Raw genomic sequence first — 16,285 nt, 5'->3', positions numbered from 1 at the left:
AAAACTAAGCACATCCATGCATGGTAGGCAAAAAAATAAAGGAAAGACAGCCACCTAATAATAATAATAATAATAATAGTAATGATTACCTTCATCTCTATAGCTCTGAGCTCTCACTTGCAGCCGTTTATGACTACTGTGCTTGAAGGATGGTTTGATTACAACAGAGAAAGCAGGTAGAGAATAAGTCATATTGCTGCCCAACTATGTATCTCACTGTATCAATAATTGGACACAGGCAAGAAAAAGATAGGAAAATGTCTCTCAAGGTAGGAAATAGAAGGATATCTGAATGGTTATCAATCTGGGAGTCTGTTATGAGGTGGGTTTTTGTTTTGCTTTCCAAGAGAGCAATGTTATACTCATGAAGATGGAAAAGTGTAGTAGTCTTCTTAGTTGAGAATTTTTGTGATGCAGTTGCTTATATAGCAGCAGAGATTAATGCCTTGTGGTCAAGAGACAAGGCATGTGGTTGATATAATACCTATAGAAGTGCCCGAGGAATGGGATTCAAAGGAGAAAGATTCCAACAAAATTAACTAGGCTGGCAATGAGCGAGTTGATGAAATGTACAAAGTCAAAGCCATAATAGTTTGATGAACACGATATAAGGTCTTAATCAACTTAATTAAGCAAATAAGAGGGGATTTGGAGGTATTTGACAAAGAGACCAAGTCATGTTTGGAGGTGATGTTAATATATTAGGAGGGAAGGTTCTCAAACGGCTCAGTTTATGACCTCTTTCTCATGGGAATCCTGGTTTCCTTAATGCTTTAATATTAGTGATCGGTCTTCATTCTTCTTATTAACTTGGTTCCATTCACTTTGCTTCAATTGGCCCTTGGAAATGGCCGGCCGCATCCGGCCGCATCAGAATAATTAGGAGTGACTGAGTTGCTTCCGGGAAATGAGTTGTGAATTCCTACAAGTGAATATGTGGAGTATCTGTTGATTTTCATAGATGAGAGTATGCAGTGGAAAGTTGGAAACAGATACTTTTAATTCTATAAGTGATATCTAGGGTTTAATATTCTCCCCGACTTGAGTCCACAAGCCTTGAAGAACCCTTTGATGATGAAAAATGCAGCCTTTTGCTTCCAAATCGTCAATAATCTTCCACCATGATGATAAGCTCTAAGTACGCTTTTGGAAGACACCAATGGTGAGACCCTAGAGAGTGGTGGCGCAACCAAGGGGGGCTAGATTGTTCTTCTCTAAGTCCTTTTCTTTTATTTAATTATGCAGTCGTAAACCCCTTTATATGATGCTTAACCCTAAGAGAAAAAAAAAATCCACTATACCTTTAATGAGCAAACTAACCATCTTGCCGTTAATGAACCAATCTCATGCTGCAAGGTACACCCTATTCCTCCATCAAAACATTTAAAATGTAGAGTAATCTTCCCTCTACAAAAGAAGATTAATTGCACTCTATTATATTATATATGACAATAAACTAAACCAAGACGTTTGCGTTTAAAACCTACTATACATAGTTTCCCACGAACTCATACTCATAACCCAAGACTCAAAATGTCATCAACCTAATGAATTATCTCTTAATCCATGAATTACAATTCCATCTTTGTGATGATTACTTGATATATCTATATCTCCTATTATAAATATTAAATTCCATTAATTGGAATTACTATGATCATAGATTTACATGATCATACTATTCAAGAAGATATGACTATTTCATTAACGAGATAACATGGTGTCTTTGTTAATGTATATTACAAACTGTTGAATTAGATATTATCCAAGTTCCATGAATATATGATTACCTTTTTATCTCACTCGTATGAAATTCAAAATAACCATCAACCCGTACAACAATGCAACAACACCTTTTCAAGATTAAGAATGCATGCGACATAGTAGTTAGGAGAGAAGGCATATCTAGGTGATACCAATTGTGACATGTCTTTTGAAATGTATAACCAATATGCACTAGTACATATACCTTAGAGTCTAATTCTAATGATTAAGATAAACCATTTTACTAGTTAAGGAGACAATGCACTATACCCACTACTGAGTCCTCAAGATTCATAACTGTTGTGAAGACTCGATCAAATTTCATGAAACCCTAGTCTATATCCTTTGTGTAATCACTCAAACACATAGACCAAATACAATGTAATTTGATTGGACTGAATGTTCAAATAAATCATACTCAATAGAATGATAAAAGAATGAATAGTGCACTAAACATCATTTCTATTAATAAGTAATAAAATAGCTCAAAAAATAATCTTTGCTTGTGGGCTAATTCTAATGGTATGTGCATAGAATAAGATTAAAATGTTGAGAACTGAATTTGTCTTGATGTTAAATATTAGTAGAGATGTGGCAATCTATCCCATTGGGATAAGATGAAGTTTTGGGCTTGAATGAATTCACTTCCATACTTTCAAATCAACCCCTTCACACCCAAATACAAGGTCTACACTACCAATGTTCATCACCCTCCATGGCTTCTCCTAGAAATATATATCTATTTATTTGATTGTATTATTAGTATATTTTGCCATTGAAACAAGATTTTATGATTATTGTTTCTTTAACCTTTATTACAACTTAATTTTTCTGAATAAACTTTGACTTGTACCACACAAACCTACTCCTATATCCAATCGTAAGTCTGACATAATTGCATTATTTTTGTCGAGTCTACGTAGACTTGTTGGCTTAGAAGATGTAATTCCTCAAAAGTGGAAAGCATAAGGAAAAACATATAAAAATTTTAAAACTCTCGACAATGTCACAAAAATAATTGATTAGTCCAAGATTGATGAACTTATAACCCTAAAAAGGGCACAAATAAAACAAATAGGTCCTAAATATACAAATTGAATAAATGGTTTTTTGAGGAGGTATAAGTAACTAAAAACAGTGAGATCTCAATAAGTTGTGAACATACAGGAGAAAAATGGGATAAAAATGTATTACTACTATTAACAACATTTTTTATTTCCATGTGACTCTTGACATCATAGAAAATAATGAGAATCCTAAATTGCAAAAAGTGGAAGAATATTGATATATCAATAATTTTTGGAAAGAAGCAATATATGTAAAGTCAAACTCATTAATAAAATGAGAAGTTTTTGGACCTATAATTCAAACATTGAAGATGTAAAGTTTATTATTAATGAACATAAAGTCTAACATTTAAAAATGTAAAAACAGTTGGATACCAATGAGTTATTATAGAAAAGCATGATTCCAAATAATAAAACAAAAATTATAACATAAGATTTTCTATGGAGAACTATTATTAACTCCGATAATGATTTAGTTATACGATCGATAGTCTCTAAAGGACTTAATATATACGTTATGACATAGCTACAGTGTATTATATTGATTCATAGATATGTTAAAATCCTTGAAGAATAAAAAAGTGCATGAAACACCCAAATCCTTGAATGCTTTAAATTGTTTCAAGGAAAATGTTGAAACATTGTTAGGACCCTTGAAAAGTTCATAAGAATAGTTAATTATTTAATGAAAGAATTTGAATTAAAATATCTTGAAAAACAAAAATGTTGCTTTGACCTGCAGATTAAGTATTTTCTAAGTGATGTCTTAATATATTAGTTGACGTATACAACGAAAGTCTTAAAGTATCTTCATATATATAGAATCACACCAATTTGCCATCACTATGGTTATTTGTTCATTTCAAGTGAATAGAGATATGTTTTATCTTAAAGAAGAAAAAGAAAAAGTGTTTGGTTTGGAAGTACCATATTTCAGTGAAATTAACACATTTATATATCTTGCAAATTATACATGACTAAAGATAACATTCTCTATCAAATTGATAGCAAGATACAAGTATGCATCTTCACTATGACTGTTCGTTCACTTGAAGTGATTAGAGATATGCTTTTATCTTAGAGAAGAAAAATGATGTGTTTGGTTAAAAGTATCATATCTTAGTGCAATTAGCACACTCGTATGTCTTGCAAATTACGCATGACCAAAAATAGCATTTTCTATCAATTTGATAAAAATATAATGAGGAAGAATTGTGCTTTGAGGTGAGATAGGCCTCAAAATTGACCTAACATTCTTATATCATGTACATTTAAGCCCAAGACTCAAATAAAATGTAAAAATTAAGCTGAAGGATATTATCCTTCATTAATCCCTAAAATACCCTTAACCCTACATGGACTCACAGTGAGTGTGAATTTCAATTTCTTTGTATTTTTTTCCTTTTCTATTCCCTATTACCTATTACCCATTTCTAACTTTCTATTTTTTTTCTTCTTCTTCCAATCCATATTTCTATTTTATGTCAAATAAAAAACAATAATGTTTTTTTTTTCTTTAGTTTTTTTAATATATTGAATCCTTTTACTCTTATTATAAGCAAGAATAAAAATTTTGGGGTTTTTCATATTTTTGTATTTATTTTTTAGTTTAATTTTCATTTTTTTATTTTAAATTTACATTACCCTTTTATATATATATATATATATATATAATTATTTTCTATATTTTCCACATTAACTATATTTTTATGTCCATCTTACCTTATACCACAATTCTCCCGTATAATTATGCACAAAATCAAAGGCACTATAATAGGATTAAACATATACTATGATATTTTCATGGAACAATTGACATGAGCTTATTCAAAAGAAATATAATCATGGTTGCTTGGATATGTGGATGTTAATTATCTTTTAAAATCTTACAAAGCTCAATCTCAAATCGTTTATGTATTTATGTGTGGTAATATTGGTTAAGAAACTAATAGTAATCAACTTCTCAAATCATTTAGAAATATTCGTAATTCATAAAGTAAGTTGTGAATATGTATGATTAGGATGTAATGTATTCAAGAGTCATGTGAATTGTCCTTTATTAAAAACAATCTAACAACATTACATGAAGACAATATTGAATATATTACACAAATCAAATGTAGGTATATATTAAAGGTGATCAAACCAAGCATTTCACTAAATTCTTTTACACTCGCGAGCTTAAGAAAAGTGGTGAAATTAACATTTAACACATACTCATGAAGGTGTCATCATCTATTGTATTGAAGTTAAGAGATGGTCCAACAATTTTGCTTATAGACTCAAGCCCTGCACTTTGGAAAAACGGATTCTGGACCACCTGGACTGATGTGCGCTATCTATGAGATGAAATGCCATATATATATATATATATATATATATATATATATATTAAATTTCCATCACATTTGAATAAAAAAAATAGAATTTTGGACATGAATATATTTTTAATGCATTCTTATCAAATACAAAATATTAAAATAAAACTTTAGAAAAATTGAATTTTAATTATCTTATATCCAAATTCAATTTAACCAAGTATTAAAAAAATACGAAAACCATTATCATAATTTGTAATGAGTTTTTGTTAATATTTTAGATATTAATTAAATATATAGAATTTTAAATTTTAAAATAAAATTATAAATATTTTAAAAATCATGCATATGGAATCATTTCTTTTTTATCATTAAATACATCTAAATTATATTTTTCTATGAAATATATTTTCAAGTATTATATATTATTAATTTATTGTCAAATATTACAAATTATATTATACATATATTATTTAAGAATAACAATTAAATAGATGTATTATTTCTTGTTTTATAATCTTTTTATAATTTTTTTTTCAAAATTTCTACCATTGATATTTTGTATCAAAATATCTATCGATATTTCCCAATATATCCATAAAACCGAGTTATCAATATATCCGTCGAATCCGATATTTTTTATCCTTTACTTTTAATAAAGATCAACAGAGATATTGTAAGAATGACTAACAATCAAAGGGGAATGTTATAATGTGTAGAAATTTGTGGATATTAACATTATTGTATTAAACCTTTCAAATATTCATATAACCTTCATAACTATAAAAAATATATTAATTATAGTCATTATGATTATAACCCTATAAGTAGAATTAGGGTTATTAGAAAGAGATAATTTAGAGTTTACTTTTTCTGAATTTCTGCTTTCAGTTCTTCTTTTTAATTTCTTTATTTTTACAATTTATGTATATACCCATGGGCTGAACCCTGATCAATCATTGCGCCCATACCACCAGAAAAGGGTGAACACTAGGCCCATGGCCCAACAAAAGTGTACTACTCTAAGCGGAAAACCCCTAGCTCCACCAGAAAAGAGGGAACACTAGCCCATGCCCAACAAAACTGTACCATAAGCCAAAAACCCTCAGCAAGGGAGCAAAATTATACAAAAATGAATTGCCTGAATCAACTATATATGCTAACGGCCAAACACCAAACACCAACCACCAAACCAAGTCTGAAATGTTGCCTTTTCTTGCAATTCATTAGGTAAAGTGAAATAATATTAATATTTTTTGTATAGTAAAGATTTACTTAAATTCATTTTTTTCAACTAATGAATCCAAAGTTATTAATGTGAGAATTTAATTCTAATATATATATATATATATATACGTATATATTTAATGGCATTAAATCTTTTACTAAATTTATCTTTTATTTAGGTTTTGTTAAAACAACTGGGATACAAGATTTCCTTTCAAAATTAAAATTTACTAATTTTAGATGTCAAAAGATTAAATTTTATTAATTTAGTTTTAAAACACTTGAATATCATTGATTTTGATATCGAAAAACTTCTTATTTGCAAAGCTCAATGAATAATATCAATAATATTATGTGAAAAAAAAAAATGTGTAGAAGGGATTTGATCCTTGATCTAAGATTTTGAGTAAAAATGGATGACTATCATTAGGCTACACAAACATTTAAGTGTCATTTTGACCCTGAAATAAATTTCATATCTTGCCCCCATTAAGGTTCCTTTTTAGCTCTGGCAAAAATAATGCAATTATGTCAAACTTACGATTGGATATAGGAGTAGGTTTGTGTGGTACAAGTCAAAGTTTATTTAGAAAAATTAAGTTGTAATAAAGGTTAAAGAAACAATAATCATAATATCTTGTTTCAATGGCAAAATATACTAATAATACAATCAAATAAATAGATATATATGACTAGGAGAAAGTATGGAAGTGAATTCATTCAAGCCCAAAACTTCATCTTATCCCAATGGGATAGATTGCCACATCTCTACTAATATTTAACATCAAGACAAATTCAGTTCTCAACATTTTAATCTTACTCTATGCACATACCATTGAATTAGCCCACAAGCAAAGATTATTTTTTGAGCTATTTTATTACTTATTAATAGAAATGATGTTTAGTGCACTATTCATTCTTTTATCATTCTATTGAGTATGATTTATTTGAACATTCAGTCCAATCAAATTACATTGTATTTGGTCTATGTGTTTGAGTGATTACACAAAGGATATAGACTAGGGTTTTGTGAAATTTGATCGAGTCTTCACAACAGTTATGAATCTTGACGACTCAGTAGTAGGTATAGTGCATTGTCTCCTTAGCTAGTAAAACGGTTTATCTTAATCATTAGAATTAGACTCTAAGGTATATGTACTAGTGCATGTTGGTTATACATTTCAAAAGACATGTCACAATTGGTATCACCTAGATATGCCTTCTCTCCGAACTACTATGTTGCATGCATTCTTAATCTTGAAAAGGTGTTGTTGCATTGTTGTATGGGTTGATGGTTATTTTGAATTTCATTCGAGTGAGATAAAAAAGTAATCATATATTCATGGAGCTTGGATAATCTCTAATTCAATAGTTTGTAATATACATTAACAAAGACACCATGTTATCTCCCTAATGAAATAGTCATATCTTCTTGAATAGTATGATCATGTAAATCTATGATCATAGTAATTCCAATTAATGGAATTTAATATTTATAATAGTAAATATAGATATATCAAGTAATCATCACAAAGATGGAATTGTAATTCATGGATTAAGAGGACATTCATTAGGTTGATGACATTTTGAGTCTTGGGTTATGGGTATGAGTTCGTGGGAAACTATATATGGTAGGTTTTAAACGCAGACATCTTAGTTTAGTTTATTATCATATATAAAATAATAGAGTGCGATTAATCTTCTTTTGTAGAGGGAAGATTACTCTACATTTTAAATGTTTTGATGGAGGAATAGGGTGTACCTTGCAGCATGAGATTGGTTCATTAACGGCAAGATGGTTAGTTTGCTCATTAAAGGTATAGTGGATTTTTTTTCTCTTAGGGTTAAGCATCATATAAAGGGGTTTACGACTGCATAATTAAATAAAAGAAAAGGACTTAGAGAAGAACAATCTAGCCCCCCTTGGTTGCGCCACCACTCTCTAGGGTCTCACCATTGGTGTCTTCCAAAAGCGTACTTAAAGCTTACCATCATGGTGGAAGATTATTGACGATTTGGAAGCAAAAGGCTGCATCTTTCATCATCAAAGGGTTCTTCAAGGCTTGTGAACTCAAGTCGGGGAGAATATTAAACCCTAGATATCACTTATAGAATTAAAAGTATCTGTTTCCAACTTTCCACTGCATACTCTCATCTATGAAAATCAACAGATACTCCACATATTCACTTGTAGGAATTCACAACTCATTTCCCGGAAGCAACTCAATCACTCCTAACTATTCTGATGCGGCCGGATGTGGCCGGCCATTTCCAAGGGCCAATTGAAGCAAAGTGAATGGAACCAAGTTAATAAGAAGAATGAAGACCAATCACTAATATTAAAGCATTAAGGAAACCAGGATTCCCATGAGAAAGAGGTCATAAACTGGGCCGTTTGAGAACCTTCCCTCCTAATATATTAACATCACCTCCAAACATGACTTGGTCTCTTTGTCAAATACCTCCAAATCCCCTCTTATTTGCTTAATTAAGTTGATTAAGACCTTATATCGTGTTCGCCAAACTATTATGGCTTTGACTTCGTACATTTCATCAACTTGCTCATTGCCAGCCTAGTAAATTTTGTTTGAATTTTTCTCCTTTGAATCCCATTGCTCGGGCACTTCTATAGGTATTGTCTCAACCACATGCCTCGTCTCTTGACCACAAGGCATTAATCTCTGCTGCTATATAAGCAACTGCATCACAAATATTCTCAACTAAGAGGACTATTACACTTTTCCATCTTCATGAGTATAACATTGCTCTCTTAGAAAGCAAAACAAAAACCCACCTCATAACAGACTCCCAGATTGATAACCATTCAGATATCCTTCTATTTCCTACCTTGAGAGACATTTTCCTATCTTTTTCTTGCCTGTGTCCAATTATTGATACAGTGAGATACATAGTTGGACAGCAATATGACTTATTCTCTACCTGCTTTCTCTGTTGTAATCAAACCATCCTTCAAGCACAGTAGTCATAAACGGCTGCAAGTGAGAGCTCAGAGCTATAGAGATGAAGGTAATCATTACTATTATTATTATTAGTGGCTGTCTTTCATATATTTTTTTGCCTACCATGCATGGATGTGCTTAGTTTTCATCCTTTTGGCTTGACAGGGAGATCAAGAAACATGGTTGATGCAAATTTGAGGGTTCTAAAGGAGAGGATAGATGTGGTTAGAATGAAGGAGAGATTGGAGAGGTGTTGCAGATATGAATATGGGTGGAATTATGCATCTGGGAATGATTGCAAACTTCAAAAGGATACCGAGTTTTCACATCTCTTTGACCTTGTAGGTTTAGTTGGGGGTTTTGTCAGCCTCACCATTTTCAGTGGTACAGTCGGCCTTTGCCTTGTTTCTCTATTAGTTCATTTGAATCAATGAACTACACTTATTCAAAATGTAAAAATTTGTTAACCAAGATTTGTTGCTCTGGTTGTATAACCCAGAAGCTCATTAATTCTTTATGTAGAAAAACATGATGTAATGAAAGACTATTCAATTCAACTGAGAACCATCTCTAACTTTAATTTCCATAATATATATATATATATATATATAGAGAGAGAGAGAGAGAGAGAGAGAGAGAGAGAGAGAGATTATATCCATTAATTGTTCCAATGGGACTTTTCATGTATTTTAATTACATCAAATTAACTAGTTTTTGGGGACAGTTCTTCTTTGTAGAGGTCCGAGTTAGGGATCGAAGGAGAATTTCTCAAATGTTTCTGGGGGTCCAACGTGCAGTTGGATCAGATCTTGCCAGCCATCCCATGCATGTATGGAATGCAGTATTCAGTTAGCAAAGAAAATCTTCCCATGTATTGTAGGCATGGGATACTAGGATACCTCATTATCAAAGAATTAAATCTTCTAATGCCACATTGCATTCCTTAGTTGCCTGGTGAAATTCTCCTTTCACACCCACGCCCAGGAGTTGCTTTGGTTTTGAGAACCAATGCATCCTTCAATCAAAAGCACGGAGCTGAAACATCGTCATATAGTTGGCCCGTCATATCAAAAACTTGACCATGATCTAGCAAAACACAAGAGCATGTTGGCATAGAAGATGTTTAAAACAAGAACATGTGGTTGATGATCTTAAAGAAAAGTGTATGGGGCTTCATTTTCAGAAGGGGCTAGTCTAGAGATCCCTACCTCTTTTGTTTCTGTGGCCCTTCCTAATTGCCAATGCTGAGTTCGGTTGTGCATGCATTCATATACATGCATGTACAAGTTGCACTTCTTCTTACGCATGAGGTGAGACAATTTCCTACACCAACTTTGAAGAAACTTAGGACGAAAAAATTAAAAGTGAAGGCCTAGCCCTTTACCCATGGCTTAAAGAAAGAGCAAGCTCAGCAGTAGTGCCTTGAGAATTATCCCTGCATGAAGTTAATTAATCCATCCTCTTGGGTTCATATTCTCAACCCTTATGGCCTGACAAGTAATCATCCAAGCAAAGGCACCTACAATGGTAGATGATTAGTATTTTGAAGTCATACAGACCAAAAATTTAGAGTTGCTAACATCAACAGAAACAATACTGCAGGAATTCCCCCCTTTTTCTTTTTAAATATTCCAACTTTTTTTTTGTGTGAAGATCGTATTGAGTAGAAGATGTTATTGAGTTCAGTACATAGAACCTGAATTTATCCTCTATGGTTACTATGCATGTGCTTTGTCATTCTACTCTTCCCAAAATTCACATGGCAGAACGTAAAGGGAGGCTCCTCGGACAAATTAGAAGAAAGCAGAACTTGTATTCCATGAGTAAAAAAAGTAGCTAGGACTCTTCGTGAGAGGAGCCCAAGGACTAAGTCTCCTGCGAATCTTGGCTTCCATCCCAACAAATAAGACTTTCGCTAGATTGTCGTTGAACCCGGCATGAACAAACAAACAAACAAACAAAAACAGGGTGTGTTTCCTATTATTTAATGATGGTCAGCATGGCCCTGTACCCAGAAAAAACAAGCCTTTCCCGACAAAATAGACCCTTCCATTAGTTAAGAGCTAGGCTGGTAGGGGATAGATGGGTTGAACCTAGCGGTAATCAGCTTGGCCCTTATGCGCTGCCAAATGTTGGTTTGGTGAAGTTGATCAAAATTTGTGCTTGTTTAATTCTCCCTGAAAGCTTCAATCTTTGAGTTGAATGGGGGGACTTCATTTGGTTGTGGCTTGTTAGATTCTGATAATTCAGGCCACAATAACCACTTCAGGAAGTCAATTCTAAAAAAGGAAGTTAATTCTAAAGTTGTTTCATAGAGAAGGGTGACATTGGTGACTTGATAGTATAGTGCAAAATTAAATTATGAAAATACATCATATTTTTATAAAAATCAATTAACAGATAAACCTGTTTAATTTAATATTTAAATTCATTTTCTTCTAAAATTTAAGCACTTTTAATTTAAAAAATGTTATAATATATTTTATATAATTAGTTCATATTCAAAAGGTATTTTTTAAATAACATTTTACTTTGGTTCACTGACAATAACATCATGAGTAAATAATGGAATTTGCACTGAAAGCCTTAATTTGTTCTTGTTTTTGGTGGACGGAATAATTTCTAATCAATAATATACCAAAGACCAATAATACCCTTATTGGCTAGGATTGTGTCACATCGTTACCTTCATCAATGGTAACAAAGGTCAACAACCGGGTTCACTAGTAACCAAAGTTTTCAAATCATTATAATAAATTAAAATGTAAAACTCACTTGCATAAAAATTAACAAATGATATGATATTTCAAATTTATTTCTTAAAACAATAAACAAAATCATATCACATTTTAAGAAAATATTACTTCATCCATTTAAAAAAAATCAAATATTTTGATACTTTAAGAACAAAAGAAATTAAATAACAAATTATGAAATGGCTTACCATACTATTAATTCTGATCTAAAAAAAGTCACTCAAATTTATGAAACCCTTGCTATCAAAAAACTAAATTCCCAACCAACATAACATAATTCAAAAATAATTATTCCAATTGTCTTTTTATCTAAAATTATGATTCAACATTTTTATTAATATTATATGTTAATATTATCCTACCAAATATTTTTTTAGTACTTTAATTCTTAATTTTTATTTATAAGTAATATCATTTTAATATAAAGGTAATTCTCAATTTATATGAACTCTTATACCCAAATATGTTGGTAATTTACCCTTTTCAATTATTTATCTAAACTAAAACTCTAAGAATCCATCTTATTATTATTATTATTATTTCCCCTTTTTTTTTTCCACATCTCCACCACACCTAATCCAAACTTTTCTTTTTCTGACAATTCGACAGAATAAAATTTGAAACCCATAAAAATATATATTTTTTTTACTTTTCTTTTCTTTTTCCTTCAACCATGTAACAGACTCATAAATCAATAAACCAGTTGGCCATTCAGGTGTGTACTCTTTCTTCCATTCTGCAATGGAATTTTTTTTTTTTCAGTGATCTAGATATATACAATTTTCCTATCTCCATATATAAATCAATTTATCTAGCTATATTCCGAATTTATTTTATATAAATTAATCCTAAATTCAAATCTTTTCCAAGAGAATACCTAAAAGATTCAATGTTATTGATTTTACATAAACATTAAAATGGAATTGAAATAATAAATTCATTGATTAAATGCTTCCTTTAAAAGATTAATCTAGAAAACTTTATTATTTTTCTCTCTCTTGTTTCTAATAATGAAAATAAAGAATTCCGAAGGAGGAAGTAAAAATAATGGATGGTTATAAGGACCAAAATTTGATAAATGTTATAAAATATGAGATTCTGTACCATTATAGTAATTTGTAGATGATCACCCGTAATATCTTTTGTAACTCCCTATAAAAGGGAGGAACCCTAATAAAAATTTATTCAATTTTTCTCATGCATTTGACCTTTTCTTTCTTGTTTTCTTCTTCTTTCACTTTGTCATGATATGTTATCAGCATAAATAGTCTCTACCAAAGAAATAGAAAGACTTCCTTCTCTTTTTTATAACGTGAAAGATATGTTATAAACTTATATAATGATTTTCTATTTTATTTATGTGTAATAAAATTACTCTTTGATTTTCTATTTCAATTCATCTATTTTATGTGAATACATAAATATGTACAAATATTAGTTAGATAATATGTTTTTCTTTTTAGTCATAAATCATGAAAAAAAAAATCATAACCAAAAGTTATGAAAAATAAGTACAATCTTTATATCCAGAAGTTATAAGGTAAATTAAAAAATTACAAATATATAGTCAGAAGCTATGTATATGATTCCTAAGTATTTGTTTTTAATTATACGATATAATTGAAAGTTATACAAAACAACATTATATAGTTAGAAGCTATAAAAGGAATAGTCCAAGGCTATGTACAAATCTATAAAATGAATAGTTTATAGTATGAAGTTATATATAAATTTACACAATGCATAGCTCATAAAGTTATGTACAAATTTGCACAATAAATTGTCCATAGCCTAAAGCCATGTACAAATTTACAAATTTTATTGTTCTAATAAAATAATCATAACTCGAAGCTATGGGAGATATTAACCTTTAATTTCTTTTAATTATATTGTAAATTGGAAGTTATACAAAACAAAATTTTATACCTAGAAGCTATACAATGAATATTTCATAACTTGAAGTTATGTATAAATTTATACATTTTTGTTACGATAAAATAGAATGTTTAGTAGAAACTATACATAAATGCTTTCATAGTCAAAAGCTATATAAACCATATTTTTTGTACTCAAAACAGAAACTTGTAAATATCAATATTTTAATTTTATACAACCAGAAGCTATACAGAAAATTTCTTATAGGCAAAAGTTGTGAAAAATATTGTTTATCATGATCAACCTATGTAGAGAATGAAAGTATATATTTCTATATATTCTTATAATTAAAAGTTATATAATAATTTGTATTTAGTGGTCAAAAGCTACATGAAAAATAATTTGTATATTGTTATAGGCTAAAGTTATATAAATAATTAATTTGCATATTCTTATAGCCCAAAGCTATATGAAAAACTTTTATATATTCTTATAGTCCAAAGCCCAAAGCTATATGGAAATTTTTTTGTATATATTTTTATATCTGAAAAAAATATGTAACATATTTCGTAGCCTGAAGTTCTATGAAAGAAAATAGGTATTTTCTATAAATGAAAACTATAGAGATTATTATTTTATATGTTATTATAGCTAAAAGCTATACCAATAAAAAAAAAGAAGGTTAATATTATATAATTTCTCATAACTAAGATCTATGTGGAACAATTAATTTTATAATCTTTCATGGCTAGAAGCCATATAGAAAATTTATGACCTGAAATCATATATGTGAAACAAAATATATATTACACATAAATAGAGATTATTATAAGTATTATGATATAAACTTTATTGTTTCACTTATAACCTAGAACTATAAGAATTTTATATATTTTTATAGCTTGAAGTTAAGAAATATGAATTTTTCTCTTTTTTTAAGAATTCAATTATTGAAATCCTTAATTTTCTATGATTTGGATTATACATTAGTAATCTTTCTGTTAAATATGAAGGTTTAAATATCTAGATCTATAATTTTCATGCTTCATTTTTAAAATAGTCGTCATGTTTCATGAAAAAACATAGTTAAATGTTTCACATTTATAAATTTATTTAAATATTTTTAATTTTCTATTTAACTTGTTATTGTATGTAATTTATATGTCATTAAAATATGATAGCCCTTTAGTTCTTTAGAATAATATAAAAGAAAGATATGTCCACTAAAAGACTACGATCCTCCTCTAAGTTCACTATAACTAGATGTAATTGAGAAAGTGAGTTTTTCATTAATAACCACCAATTTTTTCTAATCAGATTGGAATTATTTCCCGAAGTGAATGTAACCGATTAGGAATATGATCATAGACTAGGATATGATCTAAATCTAGTATACAATAACTTCTTCATCCATGAGGGTCATTTTTTTCCCAAGAAGAAATTTAGACCCTACCACCAGAAGTGGTGAAATGAAAAAAAAAAAAAAAAAAGTTAGGTTTGTAAAATAAAGTTGAACAAAAAATTATTGTTAATGCATATTGGTCATACGATCAAACATTTCATTGACTTTTACCAAAATTAGAAGAAAACAATTAGTAAATAGAAGGTTAATATATCTGTTAGCCCAAAGGTTCTCCTAATCGGGTTTTGATGATAACAAACCATGGTTAAGTGACTAATTGGTTTAAATGTTTAAGAATCTTAGGTATAAACTCGAAAATTCATTAAAGGACCAAATGGATAAAAGATCGAGATGCTTGGAAGACTTGTGATCATAGGAAACTAATGTAAGATGAATGCATGAGTGCACTTAGGATTTTCATACGTTTCATGCATCTTAGAAAACTCGGTTTATTCTTTAAAACGTTGATTTCATTAAAACCCGAGTTTTTAACTAATGTACCTTAGGCAAAATGATTTATAATTGGCTTAATAATTTACCTAAAGACCTTCCCTAAGTGTTAGAAAAGAAAGGAATCAAAAAATAGGTTTTAGGGGCCAAAAAAGGCTCAACCGGTCGAGGTTATGGCCAACCGGTCGACCGATTGTGGTCGTCCTGTTGAGGAAGGTCAAAAACCTTCTCTCTCTCCCAGTAGCCTTCTCTTCCTGGTTGAGGTGATTCCCTTACCGGTCGAGGTCCGGTTGAGGCAACGGTAACCTGTCATGCATTAAATGCTCCAACGGCTAGTGAACCGATCGACCCCTAGCTCGACCGGATGAGGTTACCTTTTGCTGTTTTTGACTCCCGAGCTTAGAAACCTATAAATTGAGAGCTCCACTTCATTTATTGACAAGAGAACACTTGCATTCAAAGCCCA

The sequence above is a fragment of the Vitis riparia genome, chromosome 14 (genome assembly GCF_004353265.1).
Source record: "Vitis riparia cultivar Riparia Gloire de Montpellier isolate 1030 chromosome 14, EGFV_Vit.rip_1.0, whole genome shotgun sequence".
Classification (NCBI taxonomy): domain Eukaryota; kingdom Viridiplantae; phylum Streptophyta; class Magnoliopsida; order Vitales; family Vitaceae; genus Vitis; species Vitis riparia.
This window is presented reverse-complemented; position numbering follows the sequence as displayed.